We start from the raw sequence: 15,710 nt of genomic DNA, 5'->3' as shown, positions 1-15,710 counted from the left end.
ACTTCTTACATTTATTTTAATTTATTTTATTTCGCTGTCTGCCCGAGTTGAACCCACGAACCCTCTGATTTCTAGCCAAAGACACTACACACTGTGCCACGCACACGAATATTAAGGGTTACTTAAAAGCCACATCAATATAAGACATTTCGTAACGATCCGATCAAAATTGCTATCGATCAAAATAGCGTTTAGATGGACAGACGAACGAACGGACGCACACCATTTGGAAAATTCGGTCCATTATCGAGAGAAGTAAGGAGAATGACATGATAGCTTTTTAACACAGACAACAAAGACTACTTAAAACTTTAATACGAAAGGTATACCAAGAAGGGACTCTAGATATTAGGTCATTTCGGAATTATTTGGCTTTCCCTAGTAAAAAATCATAGTGCTGTAGTGGAGAAGTAGCCATTTTAGCTGGTCACTGTATGATTTGTTTAGAGCTTTTAGACCATTACGTCAGGAAGCATGGACTTAGCCACCCAACAATATTATATCACTGTAAACAGAACAAAAAGGAGATCTTCGGTAAAAAGTTCAAAAGGACCCTTAAACAGAATTTAAACTGCACTTAAGAGAAAATTCTGAACTTTTGTGTGGGCGGTACCCAAAGGTGTTGTCCAATACAACAGACCTTTTTGATGATTAACGCATTTTTAGACAAATTATGCAATGAGCAAAGCAAAATCGGATACTTATTTCCTAAGTTATCGCGTTGATCAATCATTTCAGTTGGTATAGGTAGGACTTTTTGGAGAATTGGGGCCATTAAATTAGGAGGTATTGACTTACACCTGAAAAATGTTTACTTTCGAAATAGTGGCAGAGAGAAAAAACTGTTGCAAAAAAAGAATCAAAAGGATCTGAGAACTGGACTTTTTCAAATTTTTTTGTTTTAATTTTGCCCGTATAGACCATATTCGAACCTCATCTATGTCTGGTAGAAATATTACAATGTAAAAAGTATGGACCAAGTTTCAACTAAATGTTGTAACATGACCGTTACATTTATTTCTTTTCATTAAAGTAATCTTGTGCAAACAATTTGAGCTGAGGATTTTTGAAAGTACAGACCAAAACGACAAAAACCCTGGTTGGACTTTTTGTGTCAGATCCAGCTTGGATTTTATGGCCCCATCTAAACATGGTTAAAAATTGGCATTTTAAAGCAATTCGGTGCTATCTCTGGAACCAAGGCGAATCTTCTTCTGACCTCTGAAGCAAATTTGTAGATAGGGACAAGAATAAAATCTTTGTAGAAATAATGAACTCGAAAAATCCCATTTATTGCCTCAAATTTAAAAAACAAAAAAAAAAATATCGAAAATTTCTATAATTTGTATACATATCGCACCATATCTCCAAAACCGTTAAATTTTTTCTTAATGTTTTCTTTGGGAAAAATATTCGCTGAAATGTAGTACACAACTCTTCAGAACATGTCATTGTTGTAAAATGCCTCTTTCACGTTGTTTTCAGTATATTTTTCAACCACCATTTAATAAATATGTCAATAATGTGGTGAAATCTGAAATGCAAGAATAAACTGTTGGTGTGAACTGTCTTTGAAATACGTGTTGTAAAAGATATGATGCAAAATACCACTGAAACAACATGAAGTAAGCATTTTAGAGTTTCAGAATGTTCTGAAGAATTGCTGAGAACTTTATTTGGAATATTTTTGCAAAAGGTTACTTGCTTCAACTTCCAATATTTTAGCAGATAATGACCAGAATTTCAGCAATTATGTAAAATTGTCTATATTTTATCGATTTTGATACCCTAAATGGAGTTTTTCTTATGTGGCCTGTTCAAAAGATAAGTTCTACTAGTTTCGAGCTACAATATTTCCAAGGACAGCATGGACAAATTCTTAATCGTTTCTGAGATAATGGTCAGGTAAATAAAAAAAACTGTAGTTTTAGCCCGGTTTAGATGAGGCCATAAAATACGGACTGGACCTGACAGGACAAAAGCCTAGTAGGGTTTTTGTAGTCTCAATATGTACTTTCAAAAAAATTCATACTAGAAGCTGTTTGCATTTTCAATGTTGCATAGCATATTGACTAACCCACCTAATTATAAGCCCCACCTTAATGTGCATATTTGTATGAGTGCCGCTATTTATTAATTTACTATTGGTTATTACATACCCTGCTATCTTCATACATTAGTTCAAAACACATGATGTTATGGAATTATTTTAGTTCAGCGTATATACATGAGAATTATTCCTGAAGTGTGGGAAAGTAATCCTCATTCACTTCTTTTTGCTCTCCGAATAAGTATTTCAGTTTTTACACCAGAAGTCGTCAAGTGCTGGAGTTAGACCGAGGTAACACAAAAATGACGTGTGGCAGTGTCCGCAGTCCACCTGTTACCCAACATAGCCGAAGCTTACTGCGATACGTTCGAATAAACCAAATGGTCCCAACGAAAATCACAAACAATCCGAATACAACACGCCGAGTAGCTTCAACCCGACCAAATCAATCCGAATACAACACATCGAGTCGCTTCAACACGACTACACTAAGCCGAGTACCATCAAACCGAATACAGCAAGCCGAGACGCTTCAACACGACTACACTAAGCTGAGTATCATCGAGAATTGAATTGGCTTCACTCGTATTTGATTTTATCAGAAATAACTTAAGCAAGAAATCCAGCCGCTTATGTAACGATGCCTTAAAGGGTGATGGTATATCAACGAATCGAAACAAATCCAATTTACTGCTATTATAGTAAGTGTAAGGGAAAAAACACGATAGCTAATCGAAGGAAGGCACAAGAAATATATCTGGGCTATAAACTCTGAATCCTGTAGGGTAATCGCATATCCGGATGTATGCATTTCTATCTTAGTCGTTAAAAAATTTGTTTAAAATGTAAGTCGCTAGAGATGAAAATCGTGTATTATTAAAGGTCACAGCATGGTTAGGTCTATAACTTCATGTTGGGATAACAGCGGTGTTGAGCTGTGCAAACTATATCGAATGAGGTTTTTCTATTTCTTTTCCTATCGCTCCTGCACTACTTTCCAATACAAAAACTGGGATAATAATAACTACAATCTCACTCTCTATTTCTACGCGCTATCAAGAATGAACGCAATGGACAAAAAATCTTACTGCGGTGTAACTGCCCAGCAAAAATTCGGATCCGGTAGTCATTACGTAACCCATTACAAAGTAATGTAAACAAACTTCTTTTCCCATTACAAGTAATCTGAAAAGTAATGGGATACTTCTTAAAAAAATTACAAGGCAAACCTACTTACTTTGCTCCTCACTAAGTAATGACGACGGTGGCACAGTGAGTGTGTGTCCGACTATAAATCCTAGGGATGTGTGTTCAACGCTCAGCGTCGGCACGCGAGTTTTTTTAATTAAAAAATAACAGTTCGTGGTGCACATGTGCACTGCACATTTAAGTTCTTAAGCAACCCTTAATATTCGTGTGCGTGGCATAATGTGTAGTGTCTTTGGCTAGTAATCAGAGGGTTCGCGTGTTCAACTCACACAGCAAGCGAAATAAAATAAAGTAAAATAAAAGTAAGAAATGTGATGAAATTAAAAAAATCTCTACATCAACTGTTCTAAAAATAGATTTTTTTCAACTTACTTTTCAACTTCTAGTGGCCACAAAATAACTACAAACTGAGTGCGACATGCCCTTGTAAAAACAATGGGGAAGAAAGGGGGTTTGCGAGTAGTTACGGCTGCCAAAAATCCCTTACAAAACCCATGATTTTGGGAGGACTTTTTTTGCTTCTATTCTTCTTTTTTATTTGCAAATTCGGTATTCGAATATAAGCGACCATACAATTGTAGCATATTTCATTGCAATTACATAGATTACAAATGTGATATTTTTTTCATGGCATTTATAAATTATTGATAATTCTTTCAAAACTGCTTCTATTTCTTGATATACTGAGAAGATTAGCCGTGTTGTTGATATTTGTCCAGTCATTACTTTTCAGATTACTTGTAATGCGAAAAGAAGCTTGCTTACATTACTTTGTAATGGGTTACGTAATGACTAACGGATCCGAATTTTTGCTGGGAATCAAAGATCGGTTTCATTTTTACAATATTTGGCAAGCATTTACAACTAAACACTTTAACGGAATCATTTTATGTTTCTGTTTACTCCCGTAAATGTGAATACAACATTCACACATATCGACCTACACAAATCCATTAAATAATTAAAAAACTAAACATTAAAATAAATATAGTTTAGTATGCTAAATAAATAAATTTAAAAAAAAAATATTTGTGATTTATCATTGAGAACGCATTTACGACTTTACTGGTCTCCAGGGTTTTGTTTTTAACCTTCATTTCGTGATGCAAAGATATCAAAACACACGGTAGGTAAATAACTGGCGGTGGTTTCTGCCTCATGTCTTGATGATTGAATGGAAATGTATCTTTTTTAATGGCAAAACAAACAGGTGTTTTTTTTGATAAGATTGCAATGTAAGACTCTCCCTCCCTCCCCCTTTACCTCCTTCGAAACGACACATTAGGTTAATGGTAAAACGAATTGTTGCAATAAATAAAACTAGGAAATTAAATTTTAAGTTTGCCATGTAAAGTCCAATAAATGGCCGCCATGACCTTTGGTGGTGGTAAAGCGTGAGTTTAAAATAAAATTATTTTTTACAACATTATTTTAAAAGTTAATTCATAAGTTTGGATAATTATAATTTGTTTGGCTTTGCATCGGCTTGTTGTCATTGCCGGCATTTTATTTAAGATTTGTCTTTTGATTTGTTGTTAAGTTTAGGTTTCCATTTAATTGTTGATCTATTGTTGCTGTTGTTGTAGTGTGAATTTGTTTCTAAACTATACAAGCTTTGTGCTTTATCTTCTGCAATGTCGCAACGCACGAACCGAACAACTAACCGGACCATTCCGCGGAAATGAAGACAACAAAATGTTCTTGTATTGTTGGTTTTGGCTTGGTTGTAAAACAAAACGAGAATATTTTTATTTTTTGTTGTTGTATGTATTAATGTTGTGCGTTATGCGAGGAAACAAACAATTCGCGGCGTACGAAGGTTGTCAGCACCATTTCGCACTATAATTAAAAAAGCAACAACAAAAAATATGTGCTATGGTGTTCATTTCAGCTAATTATAGTGAGGGATGTACTTAGAAAAACTTTAGTTTCAATTAAAAATTCAAAATGTCCAAAGCGTATTTTATTTTTTTGTCATTCTTATCAAAATATGTAATTATAAAAAAAGTATATACCATGCAACAAGCGGATTAGAATATCTTTAACAAAACGGGTATTTGTCTAATGGAAATACGTAATTGAGTCATTAAATTCAAACCAGCTGGGTTTTTTTAACTCCCAATCAGGAAAAACTTTAATTTTTGACAGTATTTGAAATCATGTTGTTGAATGAGGGCCAGGAAATAGTGGGGTCAACCAAGGCATATTTATACAAGGTAGAAGTGACAATCAGCTGTATTCTTCCTTTTTTTGTAGATCTAGTTTTCAAAATGTAATAGGGTCTACTCATGAAATTTGAAACATCGAAATTTGCATCCATAAAATTCTTCTTTTCACCGTAAACGTGTATTAACAATGACCTACGACAGTTCTGTATGCTTTATGTATTTATGTTTTCCCTGAACAAGTAAAAAAGTATCAGTCGGCTTTGCCGACAGAGATATACCCTCAGCCGGTGTATATTGAAACAATTTTTTTTTCCCAAAATACGTATGTATTTAGGGGGGTTTCAAAATTTTGAACCGACAAAAATGTTGATTAGGATTAAAGATCAAAAGTTTTGGGGAGGAGATACTAAAAGGAATGGATCGACATTGACCGTTATGGATGTGGACCTCTAGCCACAACATATGGTGCCATAGGGGGTTTTACACTCTTCGGGCTGTTTGCACAAGAAGTATGGACTTGCCCCTAAAAAACTATTACCATCGTAATTGAGGCAGCGAACGCAAGTAGCTTCAATAAAAATCAAAGTGATTCGAGAGCAGGTCTTAAAGTGAACTTATCCGAAATTTTGTGTGGGAGGTACCGGATGGAGTGGACAACCTGATGTATATCAGGAAGATATATTAGGATGTGTAAAGTATGGACAACAATTTTTCCGAACATTTTTGATCTTTTGTGGGGGAGGTACCTGAAGGAGTGGACCGATATGGCTTATTTTCAAACATAAACTATGTTTCGACAAAATATTACTAAGTCCAAATTTTGGACCGAATCGGCAGATCCGTTCGAGAGTTATCTTGCACTCCAACCACCTCACACGGAGTCATAGGAGTTTTTTGCATCTTTCAGGCTATTTTCTCAGGAAGTATGGACTTGTCCCTGATGAAACTTGTACCGTCGTATGGAGGGCAGTGAATACAAGTTGCTAAAACAAAAATCAAAGCGATTCGAGAGATGACCCTAAACTGAACTTTTCTGAAATTTTGTGTGGGAGGTACCCGAAGGAGTGCACCGATTGAGTCCATATTGAAACCTTATCTAAGTCTGCTACACATTTCAGGATGTGCAAAGGATGGACCAAATCTGTTACTCCCTTCATGAGTTATCGTGCGCACAAATTTTCTGAACATTTTCGAACTTTTGTGGGGGAGGTACGGGAAGGAGTGGACCGATATTACCCATCTTCGAACTTAAACTAAGTTTGGACAAAATATTACGAAAGCCAAATTTTGGATCGAATCGATTGATCCGTTCGAGAGTTATCGTGCGCTCCAGCCAGCCAGACAGACAGACGGACGGACATTGCTTAAACCACTCCAAATTGTCTGAAACACATTTCGTCCAAACATACTTGAGGTCTAAAACCATTATTTCGATGAGGCACATTTTACGCGTATGAAAGTGTATATACCCTCGTTAGCATAAATGCTGAGGGTATAAAAATGTACCGTTTTAACTGGGGCAGCATACGAAACATGTTGTCTAAAGTTTAAACCGATATTCGGACATAATTCAAGGCTGTAAGAAATAATGCGATGTACAACGTTTGGACCAAATCGATTCTTTTCCCAATTTTTGTGTGGGAGATATCCGAAGAAAGGGACCGATATAGTCCATATTCGAAACGGATGTATGTCTGAAAGTAATACACATTACCATATGAGATGAGAGTTATCGTGCGCCCCATTTTAGCGAACATTTTTCAACATTTGTGGGGGATGTACCTTTGAACTTAAAGCTCATCAGACATATCGGCTGTGGAGTGGCTTCTCTGTCATCGAACTTTTCATTTCTTAAATGCAAGTTGTTTTTTTTACAGTGATGAGCTTTTTTGACTTTCCGCGACTAACGTTTTTTTCAGCGCAGCCTTTGGAAGTTATGACTTTGGGTCTGAACACTAACACGCCGTGATAACACTTTTTTCATATATTTTTAAAGACGTGGGCTCAAACTTTAGCCTTGCTCAAGCTGATTTTTATTTATTTGAATTTTTGCCTATTAGTGCGAAGATCATTTTAGTATTCATTTTTAATTAATTTCTCATTAGAGTCGAGCTTAATGACCGATGATTTTTTGCAAGTGAAAAAGGAATGCCGAAGATTCGAACCCACACGTGGAAAGTCGTACAGGTTGAATGAGAAAAAAGCTCATCACTGTAAAAAAAAACTTGAAATTGAGAAATGAAAAGTTCGATGACAGAGAAGCCACTCCACAGCCGATATGTCTGATGAGCTGCTACCAACAGCGAAACAAGTCACATAATGGTGGTTATGTGTGTTCGAATCTTTCGCTTTCCTTGTTCACTTGCAAAAAATTATCACTCATTAAGCTCGACTCTAACTAAAAATTAATACAAAAATGATCTTCGCATTAATAGACAAAAATTCAAATAAAAAAAACCATTTTTGTTTTAGTGCAGTTTAAGGTCTGTTCTAGGATGCTTTGGAAATTTTTACCGTAGGTATTCCTTGTGGTCCTGTTTAAAGCGATATTATGTTTTTCGTGGGCAAATCCATGTTTCTTGATATAATGGTTCAAAAGTTCTAAATTATCCTAAGACAATGGTCCAAAATATACCAACTAAAACGACTGAAAATCTCAAAAATTCATAATTGTGTAGCCGGTTTTCGATCTGTCCATATATGAAAGTATCAATTCACACAGGCTGATAGTATACATATCTCCGTCGGCAAAGCCGACTGATACTTTATTACTTGTTTTTGTCAATCTTTAGTGACCATATTATACCATGACATGCCCTCGTTAGAATAATAGGTTAGTAGGGAGATTTATAAGTAGTTACTGCTACCAAATATGTACTAATATATTAACCCGTTATTTGGCAATGGTTTTCACAATTGAACTTCTTCGAATTACATATGGAAATGGTGTAGAGACCTATGCATTGATGTTGGAATACTTGTATTGAATTTCGTCTTCTTGAAATAGGAAATGAATTCATTATTTTTAGTTACGCGAATAGATATTTTTATTATTTACAATAAGCTACGACATGATTTTATTCACTTCCCATCATTGCTTATGCAGTTTTTGATAGTTTCAAAAGTATTGTTTTTTTTCTATTAGCGCCCAGTACAACATTTACATTGCAAATCAAAAAAATTGAAAGGTTTTCAATTCTAATACAAAAACACAAAATAAGAAATGTACTACAAATATTTATAAATCATTATTACACGATTGCGATATTTGACATCTGAAATGGAATTTCAATTGTTGTTGTTGTTGTTTGCCACCACATAAGAATAGTTCTCGGAGCATTTTAAATTGGAGGGTATTGAGAAATGGATATGCTGTAACTCCGGACTGACAGGCATGTAAAAGGTGACAATTCCCCATACATTGTGACACGTAACGAAAAGAAAGTTGATTACTTAAAAACAACTATTATCTTATGTGTGTATGTATTTGTAAATTTATATATTTATTTTATTGCATATATTTATTTATTTTTATACAGTAATTTAATTCATTTCAATTCTATTACAATGTGCGATTTGAAGTTTGAGCAAGCATTCTATACAGCGATTACTCAATGAATATGTTTTCTTTGTTAGAGGAATATATTTAACCCTTGCAGGATCTTATCTGTAACTCATGAAGTTATTTGGTGAAAGTGTTCTCAATGTGAGAACAAGTGAAATCAGTCACAACCTAATTTTTGTGAATACAATAAATAATTTTATTGTGAATATAATAAAAACATATGTTCATAAGTCTTATTTGGAACAAAACAAGTAAAAAAGTATCAGTCGGCTTTGCCGACAGAGATATACCCTCAGCCTGTGCAAATTAAAACACTTTTTTCACAAAAAACTAATGTATTTAAGGGGTTTCAAAATGTTGGTCGTATGAACCCACAAAAATGTTGATTAGGATTAAAGTTCAAAAATTTTGCGGAAAAGGTACTTAAAGGAATGGACCGACATAGACAATAGGGGTGCAATAGGGGGGTTTTACAACCTTCGGGCTATTTTTTCAGGAAGTATGGACTTGCCCCTGAGAAAACTTGTACCTTCGTATAGGGGACAGTGAATACAAGATGTTACAACAAAAACCAAGGCGATTCGAGAGCAGGTCCTAAACTGAACTTTTCCGAAATTTTGTGTGGGAGGTACTCGAAGGAGTTTACCGATTGACTCCATATTGTAACCTCATCTTAGTCTGGTAGAAATTTCATAATGTGCAAAGTATGGACCAAATCGGTTACTTCCTTCAAGAGTTATCGTACTAACAAATTTTCCGAACATTTTCGAACTTTTGTGGGGGAGGTACCGGAAGGAGTGGACCGATATAATCCATCTTTGAACTTGAACTAAGTTTGGGCAAAATATTACGAAAGCCAAATTTTGGACGGAATCGACAGATCCGTTCGAGAGTTATCTTGCGCTCCAACCTCTACACACGGTGTTATAGGGTTTTTTGTAACTTTCAGGCTTTTTTCTCAGGAAGTATGGACTTGCCCCTAATGAAACTTACAGCGTCGAATGGAGGACAGCGAATACAACTTGCGTAAACAAAAATCAAAGCGATTCGAGACCTGGTCCTAAACTGAACTTTTCCGAAATTTTGTGTGGGAGGTACCCGAAGTAGTGGACCGATTGAGTCCATATTGGAACCTCATCTAAGTTTGGTAGAAATTACACGATGTGCAAAGTATGGACCAAATCGGTTATTCCCTACAAGAGTTATCGTGCGCACAAGTTTTGCGACAATTTTTGAACATTTGTGGGGGAGGTACCTGAAGGAGTGGACCTATATGGCCCATCTTCGAACTTAAATCGAATCTGGACAAAATATTTCGATACCCAAAATTTGAACCGAATCGATTGATCCGTTCGAGAGTTATCGTGCGCACCAGCCAGCCAGACAGACAGACCGACAGACAGACAGACGGACGGACATTGCTAGATCTACTCAAAATTGTCTGAAACGGATATCGTACAAACATACTTGGGGTCTAAAACCATTATTTCTATGAGGCACATTTTTGGTCGTATCAAAGTGTAAATACCCTCTTTAGCCTAAAGGCTGAGGGTATAAATAGCTTTTCGCATTCTTTTAAAAATATTTTTATATTTTCTAATCCTTACCATTCATAATGGGTTAATAAAAGAAAAGTTGTCACATTTATCATTCCCAAGTGGTCAATCTGAAGCTATTATTAGATAATAGGTGCAATATCAAACATTCTGTTGAGCGCCGCCACAGGCATCAGCTTTTGGGGTCGGGGGTTTATTTGTCAATTGTTGCTCTTTGTAGCGCTCTGTTGCATTACATAATTTTAGATTTTCTTTACAGCCAGATCACTTCGAATACCATAAATATTAATAGTACAGTAGAACTTCGATAACTCGTACCTCGATAATTCGTAATCTTCGATAATTCGTAACAAACTGCCGGTCCCTTGAAAAAATCGCGATATTTCGTAAAAATTACACACATTTTGGTCCCCTCGATAATTCGTAATTTTTTCACCTCAAAACATTTTCAAATTTCATAAAAATTCTTGCGAAATTACACGATCACTAAGCGTTGTCAACGGCTTTTACCGTTGGGTAAACATAATCAAATCGTGTATTCAAAATTGCTCCCGAGCTTGCGGTTTTGTTAAGGATTTGATCTACAATTTATGCGATGAATCGATTGTAAATATCAATAACGAGTTTCAACGTATTCCTTTTAATTCCGAGAATGTCGTTACCTTTGAAGAATACGTAAATGTGGATAATGACGTTGGTGTTATTGGAAATTTAGGAGATGACGATATTTTGGAACAAATTTCAGGGCAAAATGAAGAAAGTGATGGTGACAATCACGAAGAAGTTGTGACACATAAAGATGAAAAATCATCTATTCAATAACTACTCTCTTTTTTATCAAGTCATGACGAATCATTATTTAACTATTTAGTACATATAGAAAACTCAGTAGATAAAATACGAGAAAATGTCCTTAAACAACCTCATATCACAGACTTTTTTCATGTTTAATTTCATTTATTTTAGTTTTCAAATCAAGTGTACTTATTTAAGCTGTATGAATAACAGTTTTTGTTTTTTTTCAGAATTTTTATATAACCTCGACAATTCGTATTTTTTTATTTTAACCTCGTTAATTCGTAATCTCGATAAATCGAAATCTTCGATAATTCGTAAAAATTGGCTGGTCCCTTGAATTACGAATTATCGAAGTTCTACTGTACAAGCTGCACAAAACTCTCAACAGACAAACTGATTTTCTGAACAAAAAATTGCTAATTTATTTATAGCAAAAAAAAAACTTTTATTTTTATCTTGTAATTACACTTGAACAGACTTAAAAGACATAAGAACAAACAGACAGACAGGCGTAGGACGGACGTTCACTTAAATAGCAAATTACCAACAAATGAAATGCTTGAAAGGGGAAGAAGAATGGGTGATTATTTCAATCACTTTTGTTGGGCAAAAAGCACCCAGCATTGATCGTCGTAATATTTACAACTTGGCCGCACAACGAATCGCAATCGGGTAATTAACCTTATTTTGTGATATTAAAATCTATCACAACATTAGAATCACCTCTCACGTCTTATTTATTTTTTGCTTGTTCATAATGGTGGTGCCCAAGATATTAAGATGTCGAGATTGCTGGTTGGCTGACCACCTTCAACACCTTGTTAACTCTGGCTTGTGTTAATAATGCAGAGAGATAGCTAGCTCTAGCTAAGCACTTAATCGCTTTAAGCCGGGGTGTAATGATTTCGATAGTAGCTTTGTAATCTTGCATTTAATTCTATTATAAGAAAAAAAGTTAATAGCGTCATTAAAATGTAACTTGTTTGGTGGGAGATAGACAGTCGTTCTGTTTCTCAAGAAAAAAAAAAAACAAACAACATAAATTTTAAAACATTTTTTAGTAGAATTACATGTGAGATTAAATATGATATAATTAGGTTTTTGTAAACGAATTAAATCCTTCTCATTTTAGAGTCATTGCTCCTGATAGCAAGTGTTACACCAAAGTAATTTAGAAAGTAACACAGAAAAGGGTGTTGTCCATAGTCTGAAGAAGAATCAAAGAGTTCAGCCCAATTTAATCAAATTACCTATAGCATTACCATTATTTCTTTAAAATTATACAAGGCAATATTACTCACTTTATACATTACCAAGTAATGAGTAACTGTGGTGCGGAGAGTGTGTGCCAGAATACTAAACGGAGAGTAGCGGAGATCGTAAGCGTGGAACAGTGTGTAGCGTTTTTACCCAGCAATAATTTGGGACCCACATAAGCTGAAAAACCCATTACAAAATAATTACTTTGTTGCCGTACTTTTTATACCCTCAGCATTTATGCTAACGAGGGTATATACACTTTCATACGGGCAAAATGTGCCTCATCGAAATAATGGTTTTAGACCCCAAGCACACGCAGAGAAAAAAATATGTTTGATCCAACAATATTCCAAGAGCAAAATATGTATTGTTAACATATTGTTGGATTCCTTATGTAGTATTGTGATTCCAACAATTGGGTTTTGTTAAATCCAAAAATAGTTTTTGTCTACTGGACAATAGTTCTCTCTTTTTTTCGACAATTTTTTCTCTTCTCTCGCTATTCGATGCCGTGTTGAAAAAACAATTATGGTGAGTTTTGTTTGTATGACATGATGCCTTTATCTTTGTTTTTGTGTGTATGTATACCAACAATGAGACTCTTGTTTTTATTTGTTTCTATTTTGTTTCATTCTTCTATCTTCATTGTGCTCTGAGGTTTGGTGTTATACCGGAGTTTGTTATGGTGTTTAATTATTCCTTATGTTGTGGTGGGTGCTTGTGGCTTTTTGTTTGTCTTTGTTGTCAGCCAATGCAGCAAACCATGTATTGTGTTCATCAATGATTGCAATATTATACGCGACATTTATATCCAAGTTATGTGAAAAGTGTATATGAGAAGTATATACACTCAAAGCAAAAATTTCTGGGCTGGTTTTCTGGGTTGACAATACTTTTTGTAAAGAAAATTAGATTATGATAGTTCCTACAATCGGTATTGTTAACGATTTTTACAATATTGCGGAAATTCGAAAGTTGTTTTTGTTTTCTATGTTTGGAACAAAAGATGGTATTTTTGGATTTGGATTACAATGTTTGAACAAAACAAATATATTTTTGGAACCAAAACAGATATTTTTGTTCCAACAAAAGCGAAATTTTTTTTCTCTGCGTGTGTGTAGTGGTTGGAGCGCAAAATAAATCTAGAACGGATCTGCCAATTCGGTCCAGAATTTGGCATTCGTAATATTTTGTCCAAGCATGGTTTAAGTTTGAAGATAATCCATATCAGTCCACTCCATAACGACGGTAAAAGTTATTTCAGGGGCAAGTCCATATTTCTTGGGAAAACAGCCCGAAAGCTGTAAAAAACCTATGCCACGATATCTCTCGAACTGTTCAGTCGATTTGGTCCAACATTTGGTCTTCGTCATATTTTATCCAAACTTAGTTTCATGGGGCAATATCGGACCACAACTTCCGATACTTCTCCCCAAATAAAATGTCACTAAAATGCTAGGACGATATCACTTGAATCGGTCAACAAATTTGGTCCAAACTTTTGTTCTCTTAATATTTTGTCAAAATTTAGTTTAACTTCTAAAATGGCCCATATCGGACCTCCCTAAGGGTACCTTTCCCACAAAAGTTCAACATTTGCGTCTAAGTGCAGTTAGTTCGTAGTCCACATTTTTGTCGGCAAGTTCAAATGTTCAAAAAGGGCCACAAAATTCTGAAGAGACCCTGAATACATTCGATCTGCCCATAGATGAACGTTTCACTTCACATTGGCTGAGGGGATATCTCTGTCGGCAAAGCCTACTGACACTTTTTTCCTTGTTTTAATTGTATAAACTGTCAAAAAATTTTTTAGCATAGATCTTTATTCAAAAAGTACGGGAATGAAAGAAAAGGCAAAACATTGCAAACAATCTGTCCGAAATATCAAAATCAACGTATCAGATGCCAGCAAACAAGATGCTAGTGTGTGTAATTTTGAAGTTATATGAATTGCAGGTTCGCGAACACAACTAATGTAAACAAGCTTCTTCTGCATTACCAGTAGGCAAAGAATGGATTCTTTCAAATTATACACGAAAAACTCTTTCTTTTACTATTTACTTTTTTTGTTGGGTAATTTTTTCTCTAGGAATTTTTCCGTGCGCAGTATCCGTTTCTTTATTTTTAAACGTTCAAACAGGGTAGCCTGTGCGAAATGAAATTTTTTTATGAATTTCGGAGGTTTTCACAACTTTGGGCGTAGGAACTTTTGGACAAAAATTTGGATTTAGATTTAAGCTCAAAAGTTTTGCCGGAGTTGACCGACATAGTCCATTAAGGAAGTGGGTCTTATTTTCGGAGTCATTCCTCTCGATCGATAGATCAGGAAACATGAAGTTGTCCACGAAAAACATTATATCGCTGTAAACAGGGCCACTAGGAGTACCTTCGGTAAAAAATCCCAAACGATTCTCGCACTGACCCTTAACCGCACTTAAACATAAATGTTGATCATAAACTAAGTCTAGACAAAATATTTCGAAATCCAAAGTTTGGACCAAATCGGTAGCTCTGTTTATGAGATATCGCGCGTACCATTATAGCGAATATTTTCGACTTTTGTGGGTTAAACACCGGAAGGAGTGGACCTAAAAGCAACACCTTCGAATTTCATATAATACACGAAGGATTTGATATATATAGTCCATATCCGAATTTGATCTATGTCTCGTAGAAGTATTACGATCGGTTACTACCTTTTAGCGAAAAGTTTTTGTGGGGGATGTACCAAAGGAACTTAGAACTTGATTTAAGTTTGCGCAAAACATTACGACTGCCAAGTGTTGTACGTACCGGTTTGTCCGTTCGAGAGATATCGTGCGCTCCATCCACTATACATACATGGTACCATAACGGGTTTTTACAACTTTCGTGCCATTTTCTCAGGAAGTGTAGATTTGCCCCTGATAATACTTGTACCATCGTAATGGGAGCACCGAATGCAAGTTTCTACAACAAAAATCAAAACGATTCGAGAGTAGGTTTTAAACTGCACTTTTCCCAAATGTTGTGTAGGAGGACCGAAATTGTCCAAAACGGTTAGTGCCTTCAAGAATTATCGTGCACATAATTTTTTGCGAATAAATTTGAACTTTTGCGGGTTA

General features: G+C 35.3%; 1 protein-coding gene across 1 annotated transcript in view; it reads right to left on the bottom strand.

Moving 5' to 3' along the window:
• The window catches only part of e (nonribosomal peptide synthetase ebony), a 56,761-nt gene that overhangs the window by 4,064 nt on the left and 36,987 nt on the right, over positions 1-15,710 (bottom strand). The gene's annotated exons all lie outside the window — the stretch shown is intronic.

This window comes from Musca autumnalis, unplaced genomic scaffold (genome assembly GCF_047663935.1).
Source record: "Musca autumnalis isolate F117 unplaced genomic scaffold, ASM4766393v1 scaffold_1, whole genome shotgun sequence".
In the NCBI taxonomy this organism is placed as follows: domain Eukaryota; kingdom Metazoa; phylum Arthropoda; class Insecta; order Diptera; family Muscidae; genus Musca; species Musca autumnalis.
Note: the sequence above shows the minus strand (reverse complement) of the source record. Positions and strands in the feature narration are given on the sequence as shown.